This window comes from Phaenicophaeus curvirostris, chromosome 14, assembly GCF_032191515.1.
Source record: "Phaenicophaeus curvirostris isolate KB17595 chromosome 14, BPBGC_Pcur_1.0, whole genome shotgun sequence".
In the NCBI taxonomy this organism is placed as follows: Eukaryota; Metazoa; Chordata; class Aves; order Cuculiformes; family Cuculidae; genus Phaenicophaeus; species Phaenicophaeus curvirostris.
The window spans coordinates 8,537,225-8,551,568 of record NC_091405.1 but is presented as its reverse complement, the minus strand read 5'-3'; the positions used below and the strand labels follow the sequence as shown (position 1 = coordinate 8,551,568).

Here is a 14,344-nt window from a genome sequence, read left to right as displayed (position 1 = left end):
GTTCTCTCCGGCTTTGTGCCGGGCCATAAGCGGCTTTGGCTAAAGCAGCCGTCCCAGCCCGTCCCAGCCAGGGGCCCTAAGGAGCTTTTGTGCCCTCTTATTACGGGGTTTTGGCTGGAGGGCCGCGGGGTGCAGCACTCGGCACCCCCTCGCTGCAGCCCGCGGGCTCTGGCCAGCTGCTCCGGCAGCCCTGGGAGGGAGGGAGGGATGGATGGATGGATGGATGGATGGATGGAGCGAGGTGGTCCAGCCGCCAGCCCTCATCCCTTTGTGGCAGCCCCTGTCCCCTCACAGCAGCTGCCAGGCGAGGCGGCGGGCGCGCAGATGCGGCTGGGGGTGTGATGGAGGAGGGGGTCCCCCGCGGCGGCTCCCCACACCGGCGGGGTGAGAAGCGGCCCCTGCGCGCAGCCGCCAGTGGGGAGGGGAGCCAGAGCCGAAATTGTTTGCCAGCTTCCTCGAGACGGCACAATGGAGGGCGCGCAGGCGGATCCGGGGTCAGGGGTGAGAGCAGCAATAAGTGGTTTATGCCTTTTGTGAAGAGGCTGAACTGACAGCTCGCTGGATTAACAAAGACGTCCTCTGTTCCCGGGCAGGTCATGTGGAAAGCGCTGCGCCGACCCCTGTCACTTCTTTTTTTTCCAAGAACAGACATTTGTTCGCCAGCGAGCGGGGAGGTGATGGAGGGGGAGGCGGGGGGCGTGCAGCAGCTTGCTCCCGGCTTTCCTTGAGCCCTCCGGGGCTCTGGCCATGGGGACCGGTGGCTGGTTGCCCAGCCACACCATGTTCCATCCCCCCACCTCAGTTTCCCCAGGTTGTGGGATAAACGATGGATGGTAACCATGCACGAGGCCATGGGGGATGCCAGCACCTCCACCCCACTGCCCAGGCGGCGCTGGGTCCTGTGTCACCCCTTTTTTCACACCAACAGTCCCCCATGCTTGCCACCCCACTACTAGAATCATAGAATCACCAGGTTGGAAAAGACCCACCAGATCATTGAGTCCAACCATTCCCATCAATCACTAAACCATGCCCCTCAGCACCTCATCCACCCGTCCCTTAAACACCTCCAGGGAAAGTTGGGACCCACACCCTGCTCGATGCCAGAGCAGCCCCCATCTCACCTTGGGGACATACTGCTCTTGCTTAACATGTGCCGGTCCCTGCCAGGCTTAGAAATATCCCCTCCATCCTGATTTCCAGGCAGGGAAACTGAGGCACGCACGGACAGCAGGACTGGCGGCAGCAGCTCCACTCTTGGTACAGAAAGGGGACCTGGCCCTGTGGGGGACAACTAGACCTCTGAAATCCACAATTTCACCAAGGCTCTGCAGCACAGTGGCTGCATGGCCATCATTAGACTCCAGAGTAAACAGCTAAAATAGTGCCGTTGCACACGGAGACAAACTACCCTGGCCGGATCAGTGACTCCTTTAGCCTCGGCTGTCCCTGCAGGTCCCATCTCCCTCTGCCACCGCCCCACAGCCCTGGCTCAAGGTCACCGGTGCCCATGTGCCCCCAGGTCCATGGGGCCCCAGGCCAAGAGGGGAGGGATGCAGCTTGCTGCAGAGCAGCACCTTGCCACTCAAATCTTGCAAAGACCACCCAGGACATACTGTCGCTCAGCCCCAGGAACTCGTTCTGCCCCTGCGCTCCCTGTTTCAGGGACACTGTGGCCCTACAAGCTGGCACAGTGCCCAGCTCACCCACCTCAAGCTCCGGAGCTGCTGGGCAGTCTGCAGTCACCCTCCTCTCCTCGCCAACCTAAACACCTGTGTCCCCTCCCTGTCACCCTAAATACCTGCCACAGGGAGAGGCAGCTGTCCCAAGGGGCTTTTCACTGTGGAAAATCCCACCTACCCCACGGCGGCTCATGTTTTCGGGGCATTCCCAGACGTGCAAAGCCCCAAGGCGAGCTCGGAGGTAAACTGAGGCAGGGAGGAGCAGTCGGGTTGGTGCAAGGCTATGCCAGAGAGCAAGCGGACAGCACCGTGGGAGGTCACCAGGCTGGGGGACCCCATCCAACTCAAGAAGGGAGCACACCACAGCAATGGCACCTCTGATAAAGGCCCTTGTCTGCATCAGTGCGGGTCCCAGCGAGGGCCACACGCCGGCCAGGCAATCAGCTTGCGATGCGGTGGCATTAAAGCCTCAATCCTCCCCCCGTGGCCCCCTTCTTCATCCAGCCGGGAGGCTTAGCACGCCGGTTCTCAGCTCCTGCCTGCCATCTAAAGACGGACTTACCGCCAGGTCCGATGCTTCGTTAAGCCACAGATTAAACGCGCACCATCTGCAAGGGGAAACTTTAATGCAGGATAATACCTGCAGCACACACTCAGCCGTGTCACCGCATGCCCCGGGCATGCCAGGAGGGTGGGCACAAAGCCCCTTGGGTGGCACGTTGCCCCTTAGTGGTGCCATGCCCCTCAGCAGGGATTTAAAGGGCTTTGAACATGCAAGTGGTACCCAAGCAGAATGTCCCCATCCTCCCTGACACGGACCTGCAAGAATCCACCTCTGGCCTCCTCCCCATCAACCCATCCTCCCCCTGGGGAAGCCACCCCTGGGCAGGTGACACGCCAGGCACTCCGGGCAGTCCAGCCACCACCCTACCTGTTTAAACAGTGCAAGAAATTATAACTCTTCACTGGGGCCAAAGATCCCTGCAGCTGGGAGCCATCTCCCCCCACAGCCCCACTCCCCCAGGGGACAACATGGAAGTAGGGATCCTGCCCCAACCTCATTTTAATCAGCAAATCCCGCCTCTCCGACCCCACAAAGGTAGCCCAGGTACCCTCTGTCCCTCCCAGCTCAGCAAAGCTCCCGGGGATGCCCAGGCCAGCAGCATCAGCCAGGAGACAGCAGGGACAGCAGTGCCAGGGGGGACAGAGCTAGGCTGAGACTCATGCAGAGGTGGGAGGGATGCTGGGTACCACTCGTCAGGGACGGGGGATGCTGTCAGGGGACACCCCAAAGGTGGGTGGGGGAGGATGAGGCACCCGCCTGCCGACTCAGCATGCTGATGAATTACACTGGATTACAGGTCGCTGTTCAGGTTAGCAGGGAAAGGAGCCAAGGAGGCTTTCTGCCTCCCAGCCCACTCCTGCTGGAGAATTTACGGCCAGAAATCAACGAGGGGCTGAGTAATTAGTGCTGGGAGGGAAATAGCTGAATCAGCACCCAGCAATCAGCACCAAAGGGACAGGGAATCATGCAGCCCCGAGCTGGGGGGACTGTGAGACCACCAGTGCACCCCCTGCGATACAGGGAGCAATGGGTGACCCCACAGTGCCTGCCAGTGGGAGGTCATCCCCATGGCTGTGAGCACTGGGGGAAAAGCCAGCTGCCTCAGCATCCCAACCCCGACCTGCTGCTAGGGATCAGCCCTGGCCCAGCATCTCTGAGTCAATTCCTTGAGGTGTCACTTTGGGATCGCCCCAGGATGTGGCTATGACACGCAAAAGCCCCCCCTTCCCACTTGCTCAAACACAAGCATCGCTCTGGTCATCCCTTCATGGCCCGGACAGAGATACCGCATCCCCAGGATGCTCGAGCCCTGGGATGCCCAAGCATCCACCCAGCTGTGCCCGGGCAGCCCTCGAGCCTCCGCGGCTGCCATCGATCTTCCTGGGTTGGGAACGGCTGGGTTGGCTCCCCAGCAGAGCCGGCCCCTGCTCCAAGGTTGATTACAGCCATTTCCCTGCCCATTCCCCCTCCCCGCTGTCTGCCTCCTGCCTCCCTCTGCCTGGTTTTACGAGGGCCATTTCCAAGAGGTCGCTGGAAATAGATTTTTATCACCTCATGATAAATATCGTTTACGGTGACATTACTGCTCGGAGCAGCCGCGCGGAGGAGGGAGGAGAGGCGGTCAGGCGGACGCCCGCTGCAGCCCCCAGCTCCGCAGGGCACCAGCTGGACCCCTTCTCATCCCTGTCCCCATCCCCGCAGGTTCGGGCAGCGCCAAACCCCAACGCCATCCATCTATCCGGGCGGTACAAACAGAGGGAGCCGCATCATTAGCCCCGCACGCCATTAAGCACTTAAAAAGCCATAGGAATAAGCCGCGCCATTAGCTGACAAGCGAGCTGGGAGGAGAGGGATACATGGCAAGAGCAGGGGGAACCAAGCACGGACCCAGGTTCTCACCACTCTACACGCCTCGAGGTGCCCTCAACCCTCCTGGGAGAGATGCTGTGGTCACCCAAGAGCTCCCGTGTGCCTGGGAAGGTGGCGTAGAACAGCCCCCTCCCGCACATCCCTCTGGGATGGAAAATCAGGGGCTTTCAGAGCTGACACATCACTTCTGCAGGGGTGAAGCCACCAGGCACCTCTCCAGAGAGGGACTTTTCGGTAAGGGAGGGAAAACCGGCTCCACGTTCGTCCCATTCGGGCCTGCCCCAGCCAGTGTTTTAGGAATGGAGCTGGTGTGGGGAAAAGCCACTGCTGCTCTGAAAACTCCAAACTCCTGAGAGCTGTGGCACTACAACCCCACGCAGTGGTGGTTCAGCGGTCCAGGGGAGCATAGGTCCTGCCCTGGCCGAGCCCGCGGGCGGGACGGCTGCCAAGCCGTGCCCACAGGCAGCTGCCTCTGGAAAAGGGCACGGCGACGGGCAGGGGGCCAAGGCCAACCCGCTGCCCACGCCAGCTCCACCACACACAGCGCTGCGGGGTGGCCGCCCCCGGGGAAAACAATCGCCCCTTTCACCAGCACCAAGCGGGGGTGTCACCTGCAGGGATGGTGCCACAGTCCTTTGCGTGTCCCCTGTGCAGGGGTGAAAAGCAGCAGTGAGCCTCGCCGTGGTGCCGCCAGGGAGAGTCAGCCTGCAACATCCAGCAAAGAGCAACCCTTGCCCGCAGGGAGAGAGGGCGGCAACGCCAGCCGGTGCCAAGAACCCTGTATTCTCTCCCCAGCCCTGGTATCGATTCCCTCAGGCAAGCCTCCTCCTGCCCACTGCCTCAGTTTCCCCAGCACCCAAGAGCTGGCAGGGAAGCCGGGGTCAGAGGCAGAGTGTGGGAAGCCACGGGGGGAGCTCAGCACCATATTTCAGCTGCTTCTTGCGACACACAGTGCAAACCCGCTGCGGCGCGAAGCCCTGGCGTCTCGCTTGGCAGGCAGCCCCGCGGCGTGGGGCCGGGAGGGAGGGAGGGAGCAGGGCTTTGTATGGGGACAGGCCACGGCGAGACAGCGGCAGCGGCCACCTGCCATGAGCCGCGGCGGCGCGGGGCCCCTCCTCTGCCCCCCACACCCAGCGCGTGGAAAACAACCCCAAAACCAGACAGCCTGGAGACCCTGGTGGCCTAGGGCCAGGGGGGCTGTGTCCACCTTGTCCTCCTCCTGCCCCACTACCTCAGTTTCCGCAGCACCCAAGGGCTGGCAAGGATGCCAGCTCACTGGGATGCATCCTCTGCAGCAGGGACATCACTTCATTGCCAGGACATCTGCACGGGTCAGCTCGTGTGCCATCGCTCTGGCCAAGCCTGTGCCAGCAGCCGGCATCAGCCCCAGATGCCACCTCCCATCCCAGGACACAGGGCCCCTTGCAGCCCCCCGAGGACGCGGGGTCCCTCGCCTGCCCCTACAGACAGGCGGCACACCCGGGATGCCCAGCAGCAGGGCATGTCCTAAGCCAGCTGACTCCAGCGAGTGTGAAAGGAAGATTGTTCACCTGGCGAGCAGCTCGGTGGCCTCAAGGGCTGGCTCCCACCGCGGCCTCGTGGCTCCCAGCACACAGGAGTCACTGCCAGAGCCAGCACGCCCTGGCAGGGCCACCTCCCCGGCGGTCGCGGCGACCTTATGCGTCCAGTGCTTGGCCCGGAGCAGACCAGGGCAGACCCGCGGCTTGGCACCCACACCGCTTGCCCGTGCACCCACCCTCCTCTCCCCTGGGCTGGCAGCGAGAGGGGCAGGAGCTGCAGGAGCTGCAGACAGATGGACAGACAGCAAGAGCACAGCCCCCTGTGCATCCTGCCCCAAGCCCTGAGGGTTTCAGCATCCCCTACTCATGCTAAGACCTGGCAAAGCCTTTGCATCCCTGCGAAGGGCAGGCAGCCTTGCAGGGATGCTCCTTGGTGCTGCCGGCTCCCAGGGCCCCCCAGCCATGAGAATCCCTCGGGGACAGATAGTTCCAACCTCAGCACGCCCTGCTGAGCAGCCAGGGGTTCAGGGGGGACGCTTTGTCCCCTGCTACCCACATATAGAGCCTCACACTGCCAGGGAGGCAGCAGCCACACGCACCAAACCTTTCTTCCCCCCCTCTCAAGCACTGCTGCCTCCCGAGAAGCCAGACCTGAACCCCTCAAGTACGAACACACGTGCTGCAGGCCCTCGGTTGAAGTGTCCCCCCCTTGGACCCCAGAAGAGCTGCGGATGGGCCTGCTGGGGTGCAGAAAGACCATTTTACTACTTTTTTTTTTTTTTTTTTAAATCTATAGCAAACTCCATCAGAAGTGAGAGCCTGGCCCACCAGTCTGGCAAGCGCTGTGCAAACTTTGCAGCAAGTTGCACAGAACCCCCTGCTCCCCAGCTGCCCACAACCCTTCAGGATGCTGGGGGGAGGGGGGATCCCACCACTGCCCCCCACGCCCCATAGGGAGAAGAAGGGGCAACCCCCCAGCCTCTCCATCAGCTCAGCATCCATCCCTAAAGATGCAATGGAAGGAGGTGGGCACAAAAGTCTGAGAGGAGGGGATGAAAATCTGAGAGGGGGGATAAAAATCTGAGAGAGGGGATAAAAATTTCAGAGGGGGGATAAAAATCTAAGGAGGGGGGATAAAAATCTAAGGAGGGGGCAAAATTTTGAGAGGAGGGGATAAAAATTTGAGAGGAGGGGAGCAAAAATTTAAGGAGGGGATAAAATTTGAGAGGAGGGGATGAAAATTTGAGAGGAGGGGATAAAAATTTGAGAGGAGGGGATAAAAATTGGAGAGAAGGGGATAAAAGTCTGAGAGGAGGGCACAAAAATGTGCCAGGATGAAAATCTGAGGGGATAAAAATCTGAGAGAGGGCACAAAAATCTGCGAGGGAGGGATAAAAACCTAAGAGGGGGGGATAAAAACCTAGGAGGGGGCACAAAAACCTAACAGGGGGCACAAAAATCCTCCTCCCCATCCCAGAAAGGAGCTGTCCCAGGGGTGCCCGGGGGGGCCAGGGACACAGAGGCAGCTGCGTGCCCTGCACCTACCTGTGCGGCAGCGGCGGTTGCGGTGCGGGGTGCGGGGTGCGGGGTGCGGGCAGCAGCGCTGACCCCGCCGGCGGCGGCGGAGCGGGAGGAGGCACCGCGCACACGCACAGCAACCATCAAATCCCGAGCCGCCGGAGAGAGGCTTTGGGGGGGCGGGGGGGGGGGGGGGGTGGGGTGGAAAAGGACAGAGGGAGGGGGTCAGGGAAATTAATAACCGAGAAAAAGGCACTTACCCCCTCCCCGGGGCTCGCCACCGTGCCGCGGGGGTGGCTGGAGGGTGGTGCTGGGGAGGAGTGGGGGGATCAAAGGATGGAGAGGGGAGGGGGGGGATGATGGGGAGGGGGGGGTCTCGCCAGCCCCCGCTGCCTGCCACAACAAAGAGCCAGACACAACAAAAGCAGCATATGGCCAGAGCCGCGCGGGGCTGTAAATTAAACATAAAGGGAAGATTAGATAATTAATGAGCGCTCCCGGGCCGGCCCCGGGGAGAGGGGGCTGCCTGCTGCGGGGAGCCCTTCGCCCTGCGCCCAGCCCCGGTGGGGAGGGGGGTGTTGCGAGAAGAGGGGGGTGGGTCTGGGGGGGCACCTGTTGGGAGGGGAGGATGGGCAGCGGCCGGATCCAGCCTCGCCAGCTGCTCCGGGGCGCAGCCAGCGCCTAAGAGGATTAGCGGGGGCGTCCCCCCCCTCGGGGAACGGGACTGAAGCTGCAAGGCTGAGGCGGGGGGGTGGGGGGAGCGTCTCGTCCTCCCTGGGGTCCCCACCTCTGGCCCAGCCTCGGGCAGGGGGCACTCAGCATCCCTGGGGGGGGGGGGGGCAGGCATCCCTGCATCCCACCGCCCACGGATGTGGGACAGGGAGGTAGGGATCAGCATCCTCCCCCAAGCTCATGTGTGCCCCCCTCCCTCCCCTCGGAATGCAAGCAAAGCGGCTGCAAGGTGCACAGAGCCCTTTCGGATGCCCCAAACCACCCTGCTTGGAGCCAGGAGAAGGAACATAAGCAGGAAGGGAAACTGAGGCAGAAGAAGGAACCAAAGCACGGGGGGGAAACTGAGGCAGGAGAAGGAACCGAAGCAGGAGGGGAAACTGAGGCAGGGGGGGAAACTGAGGCAGGCAGGCGGCAGGTCTGTGCCAGCAGCTCAGATCTGTACGGGGACAGATTGGGGCTGCCCCAGCGAGCCCTGTGATCTCAGGGACCCCAGGACATCACCGCCGGCATCTCCCGGAAGGCAGGAGCGGGGCAGTGGGGGTCCCCTTTGGAAGGAGATGCCTGAAACGCCGTCAGGCTCGGCCCCAGCCAGGGGAAAGAGTTAATCCCATTATTGGCAGGCTCACAGATGGCGACTGCACCGATTCCCCTGCTTAGCAGATTTAACAGATAAGGCGGGAGGGGAAGGAGGCAGAGGGTTCCTCCCCCCAAAGGCACACACAGCAGGGCACGGGTGGCAATAAACACCGCTCCTCCAAGCACCCAGGGATGCTTCCCCGCTCCCCACAGGCACCAAACGCATCCTGGATGAAGGAGGGTGCACCAAACCCTTCGCAAACATGAAGTCCATCCATCCTGGCCTGGACAAGGGCTGGCAGACAAGACAAGGGGCTTTGGGGACATGTGCCCCCTCCTCCTCTCCCGTGCCAAACCCACCACCTGTCCCCCCACCCCTGGGGTTTCTCCCGGAGGTCAGGGGCCAGGTCCTGCTTCCCCAGCTCGGGTATATTTAAGCAGCTGCTCCCAGCACTTGGGAAGTGGCATCTGAGCCGGGGCGGCAGCTCAGGATTAGGGAGGTGTGGGAAAAGGCTGGCAGGAGGCCAGGGATGGAGAAGGCTGGAGCATCCCAGCCGGGAGCAGAGAGGACAACCGAAAAGGGCTGGAAGGATGGATGAATAGGATGGACCAGAGCCAACAGCTCCTCACTGCTGCCGCACCAGCGCGTACCCAGGAGACCCCAAGTGCCTCCAGCCCTGTGATGAGCTTGGCAGGGCTCAGCGACCTTCACCTCCCAGCCGTTTTCTCTCCTGGAGCCCCCGGATAACCCCAGTCGCAGCTGCCAGGTCCCGGTGGCGCCCAGCCCGGCCCCAGCAGGCAGGATGAGGCCAGCAGACTCCAAAGCAAACCTGCCTGCTCTCCTTTTAAGCTGTTGAAAAACACTGCGCCTTTGATTCTGCGGGCAGCAGGGCAGCTCAGGGCAAACAGCGATGCCCAGCCTGGCAACCTGCAAATTAAACCCCTCCTGGGGCCCCGGCCACCCGCACAAGGTCCCTGCACCCCCCTCATCCTTCTTCCTTGGCGGGGGGGACAGACCCCAGGGATGGGGAGGGCACATTTGAGACCTCCCCTTGCAGAAGGCGCTGGAGTTGCCATGCCGGAGGTTGCCACGGCAATGGGAAAGCAGGGAATCTGGGTGGAAAAGGTGGGGGATGTGATCCCGCAGGGCTGCGGGGGCACAGCAGGACGCTGGGGGCCCCCTCCAGAGCCCCAGTGGGCAAGTGGAGATGGGTCAGAGTGCCATGACACCCCCCCATTTTCTGCCCCGGGGAAGGTAATAAGGATGCACCCACTCTGTATTCCTGGCTGGGTGCCTCCACACCAACCCGCTCCCACTGCCGCCTCTCCCTCCCGGGGCCGCTGGCAAGTCTGGGGGTGCAGGAACTTGGGCACCAGCGCAAGCGTGGCCCCAGCATCCCAATGTGGCTTGTCTTGGTGGCAGCGACCCCGAGCAAACCTGGCCAGCTCTGACCCACAACAAGAGGGGACAGCCCCAAAGCCCTGGGGACACAGGACATTCAGGGGCTACAGGGACTGGGGAAATGGGAAAGCCCCCGTGGGCACCAAGTGGGCTGCTGCAGGAAGGGCAGGCAGCTCCCCAGCCCTGCTGTGCCTCAGTTTCTCCTGCCATTAAGAGCTTACTAGCCAGCCCTATGGCTCACCTGGCCAGCTAGGAGAAAGACGCCAGCGCTGCCTTCCGATCTGGGAGCTCAAGCACAGCTCCTGGTGGACCTGGTAGAGCCACCCTACCCCTTGGCACAGGGGAGAGGGCACTGGTAGCTAGAGGTGCAAGAACCTCTCTCCAGCTCCTTGCCCCAGGCTTTGGCCAACCAGCTCAGGAGCCTGCTTGTATCTCAAGAGGCCACCCAAAGCACCTTGGGGAGCCCTGGCTCCTGCCTCTATCGCACACCAGGGTAGGGCTCCCCATGCCAGAGCATCCTCCCTCTGGAAGCAGCTCAGCCAACCTCCGCTGCTCCCACAAACCAGCTGGATAATGAGCTGAGGGGATGCTGGGCCATCCCCATGCTCTTGGGGGGCAGCCTCCCACCACGCCTGGCCAGCAGCGTGGTGCAGGGGCCCCCTCCCCACCGCTGCACAGCAATTTTCATACATTAGAGATGTGACGATCCATCAGCTAGGAGCAGACAGGTTGAGGCTGGGAGCTGCCTTCCTCGTGCCAGCCCAGACAGCGCTCCCAGGGGACTAATACCGGCATGTAAATATTAGATACTTTTGTCTCCTCCGAGACCAATTACACAAATCGTGGCAGCTCCCGCAGGACTCTCCTCTTCTACTTACTGTATCATCATTAACAGCTTATTAGAGAACAGCTGCTCAAAGATGGGGAAAAAAAAAAAAAAGAAAAAAAAACCCCACAGGAGGAGAGACGACAAGGAGATGTGCATGGAGGAGGGCAGGCTGGGAAGGGTGACCCCCACCCTGCCCCAGCACCGGGGACACCCACATGAATATGTGCACTGCGCCAACGCACCCAGCCCTCTCCGCAGTCACAGCAATGGGATCAGTCCAAACTCAGCTGGGATCCACCATGGGCTTCCTGGGAGATGCCAGGAAGGGGGCAGAAGGATGGTCCCTGGGGGGGTCACACCATGGGGCAGCTGGGGACAGGAGCAAGGTGGCTGCAGGACCTCTGGAGAAAGTGGGAGCTGGAGCAAAGCCACCAAAGCAGCCTGGCACCCCCCAGCCAGGGTCATATAGGGGCTAGAAAGAAGTCCCTTCTTGCCTAGGAGGGAACTCATACCTTAGCTTTCAAGTGCCTGTCACCTGCAGCAAATCCTCCCCATGTGGCAGGAGGGAACAGGTCTCCCATGGAGGGGGCAGGTGGGGGATGCTGGAGAGGGGGCTGCAGGGTGCAGGATCAGCCCCTGCCTGGGGCGATGCTGTCCAGCGGGTGTTCCTCCATCCCCCACCCCCAGCTGGGAGAACACAAGGTTTGGGATGAGCCCCACAGCTCAGCCTTCCTGAGGGAGGTGCATTCCCTAAACCAACTACAGCACCACTCACAGGGGCAGCTAACTGGGAGCCGGATGCTCCTCACCCTCCTCCCAGGTACCTGTGGGCAATGCTGGCCTGACCGGGAGCACAGGGGTGGGTTTTGGGGCACCACATCCCTTCCAGCTCCTCCCAGGTGCAATTAGCATCATCAATCGCAACTCTGACACCCACTAACAATGTCCTTTGCAGCCACCAAGGGCGGCCGAGGTCCCCAGTGGGGTGGCAGTGGGTACCTCTGGGGCCACCCAGGGATGCCCGTGGGCAGGTGGCCGGGGCAGGTGGCCCTGCCGGGTGCCGTGTCCCCAGGAGGATGCCACGACAAGCTTCTGGTGCGCTCTAGCGTCAGCCAGCATTAATGCATTGCCGGCACCGCACAGCGGCACAGCTGGACGTGCGCACATGCGGAGACACCTGGCACAGCCACTGGACCCCCTTGGAGGGGGGACACAGCCACCAGCCACACCTTGCCCCTGCACGGATGGCTTCGCAGGGCTGATATCCCATGCCGGTGGGGGCACATGTTCCATGCCAGAGGGGGCAAAAGCAACACAACCCCTGCTGCATCGGGGCAGATGCTTTGCAGTGTGGGGCTCCCCGGGGCTTTCGGGGGACAGCGCTTGAGCGAGGAGGTAGCAGCTTCCCGTCTGATTGCTAATTATCCTCGTTATTCCATGTCAGACACTTTATGAAGCACTGGAGTGATTTGCTCTTTCCCTGTAATTAGGCACGTCGCAATTACCATCTAATTCAAGTTCAAGCTCCACATCCTCACGACCTTCCCGGCCTTGACATGATGTCCCTGCTTGTCTCTCTGGGGGCCCCCCAATGCCCCCCCTCGTGCCTGGCTCTCCTGACTGCCAGAAGGGAGAGGGGTACAGGCACAGAGCAGCCCCACAGCCCTCCCCACCCCGTGCCCCCAGCTAAATGGGATGCCAAAATCCCCAGGCCACACCTGATACCCCCTCCCAGGGACAGGAAGGTGACAGCCCTCAGCACGATGCTCCTGAGCATCTTTGAGCCCTTCAGATTTTGTCCTGGCCATAGCAGAAGTGGGACCAGGGCTGAGCCGCAGCACACAGCCAGATCCTGCCCATGCACAGCTCCAGGTCAGCTGCCACCTTGTCCGTGTCAGGGTTATTTTAGATCCTCACAATGTAAGGGCTCCTGCCCTGTCCAGGTCCCACCCTCAGCTCCCATTCCTAGGGGAACAACAGCACAGGAGCAACCACAGAGGAAAAAAAACCCTTCACAAGGATTTTTTTTTTTCTTCAAAAAAAGAGGGGAAAAAAAGAGGATAGGAGCCTGGGCAAACAGCAGCTCTTGCCACTTCCCAGTGCAGCGCTAACTTGCTTGGGGGTTTCCTCTCCCTACTTGGCCTGTGGCATTTGCTCCAGGAATACCCACGGCTCCTTTTGGAGCATCCTCCTGGCAGTGCCTGGCCCTGAGCAAAAGCACGTCAGTGCCGCAGGATCGGGCACTGTGCCGTGCCAGGCTCCGCTGCTGCACCCAGCGGCACCAGAGCCACCGCAGCAGGATGCCCTCCCCCTCCTAGCAGCTAATTAATCTTTCTGCTCAGGCAGAGCTCATTAGTGCTGGTACAGCACGGGGCTGCTCGGGCTGCCCGGCACGGCCGCCCTTCCCAGCGGAGAGCAAGGTCAACACAAGGGGCCATCCGGCACTGCCAATGGCAGCACCACGCTTACCCCGGGGCTCTGCCTCCTGTCCCCCTCGATGGCCTTTCCTGCAGGCTGGTTGTGTTGTTTCAAGCTTATACCATAGGAAAAAAATTAAAGAAAAAGAAAGAAAAAAAAAAAAGAGGAAGGGGTGGAGAAAAGCACCCCCCCAGACGAGCCTGAAGGCAAGGGAGAAGCGGCCAAGGAAAGCAGAGGAGTCAGCCAAGTGCCTCGCTCCGTGGCAGGCAGGGCGCGAGTGGGCCGCCCTGTAAATGTTTTGAATTTCCAAAACAGGAGGGAGAAGCCAAGAGCTGCCGAGTTCCCCCACGCGCCAAGAAGGACGAACGGCATCCCTGAACGGCAGAGGCATGGGCAAGCGCCCAGCACACTGGCTCCCCACATCCCAGCTCGTCCTTGCTCCCTGGGGATGCGCAACGCAGGGGCTCTCTCAGACACAGATATAATTATAGCCGGGGAGAGGAAGCACAGTGGTGCCGGGTGAAGGCGGGTGCTGGGTGTGGGGTCCCACACGAGACGATGCACGCCTACTGGGACAGCCCAGAGCAGAGCCTGGGGTGATGAGGCACAGGGCAAAGCCCCCAACTCCCAGTCCTGGCACAGCCAGAGCCTTCACAACCCCTTGGGAACTTGCCCCTTCAAGCACCAAATCCATTAGAAAAAAACCCACAGCCAGCACTCTGGAGGCTCTCCTCGCTACACAACGCTCTGATGCAGATCACTGCTGCACACTGGAGGGAAATCCCCATGCCCACCCTAACTGCTGGCAGGGATGCAAGGATGCTGCACGGGTGGTCCAGCCCATCGGCATAGTCCCATACTGAGGGGGGATGCTGTGCCCCAAAAAGCAGAGCCTGCCCCATCAGAAAGAAGAAAGCGCTGTGGGAGATGGGGTGACATCCACGGGAATGCCAGCAGGATGGCTCCCACACTGAGGGGGACCCCCTCTCACACACACACACACCCCCCTGCAGATTATAACTGCACAAATTATAATCTTGAATTATAATCTTCAACAGACGCATAATCCCATGTGCCTAATCCTGCCCCGAGCATAACCCCCCCACGATTATATCTTGGATGGGGTGAGCAGGGTCACCCCAGGTGCCAGCCCTGCTACTGGGCAGGGGGCAGGGGGGGAAATCCGTGGAGTAACCCCCCAGCAAGGTACCGCCGGCTTAGGAGCAGCCAGGG

General features: G+C 61.3%; 1 protein-coding gene across 2 annotated transcripts in view; it reads right to left on the bottom strand.

Moving 5' to 3' along the window:
- Positions 1-14,344, bottom strand: part of GSE1 (Gse1 coiled-coil protein) — a 102,046-nt gene that overhangs the window by 71,099 nt on the left and 16,603 nt on the right. The gene's annotated exons all lie outside the window — the stretch shown is intronic.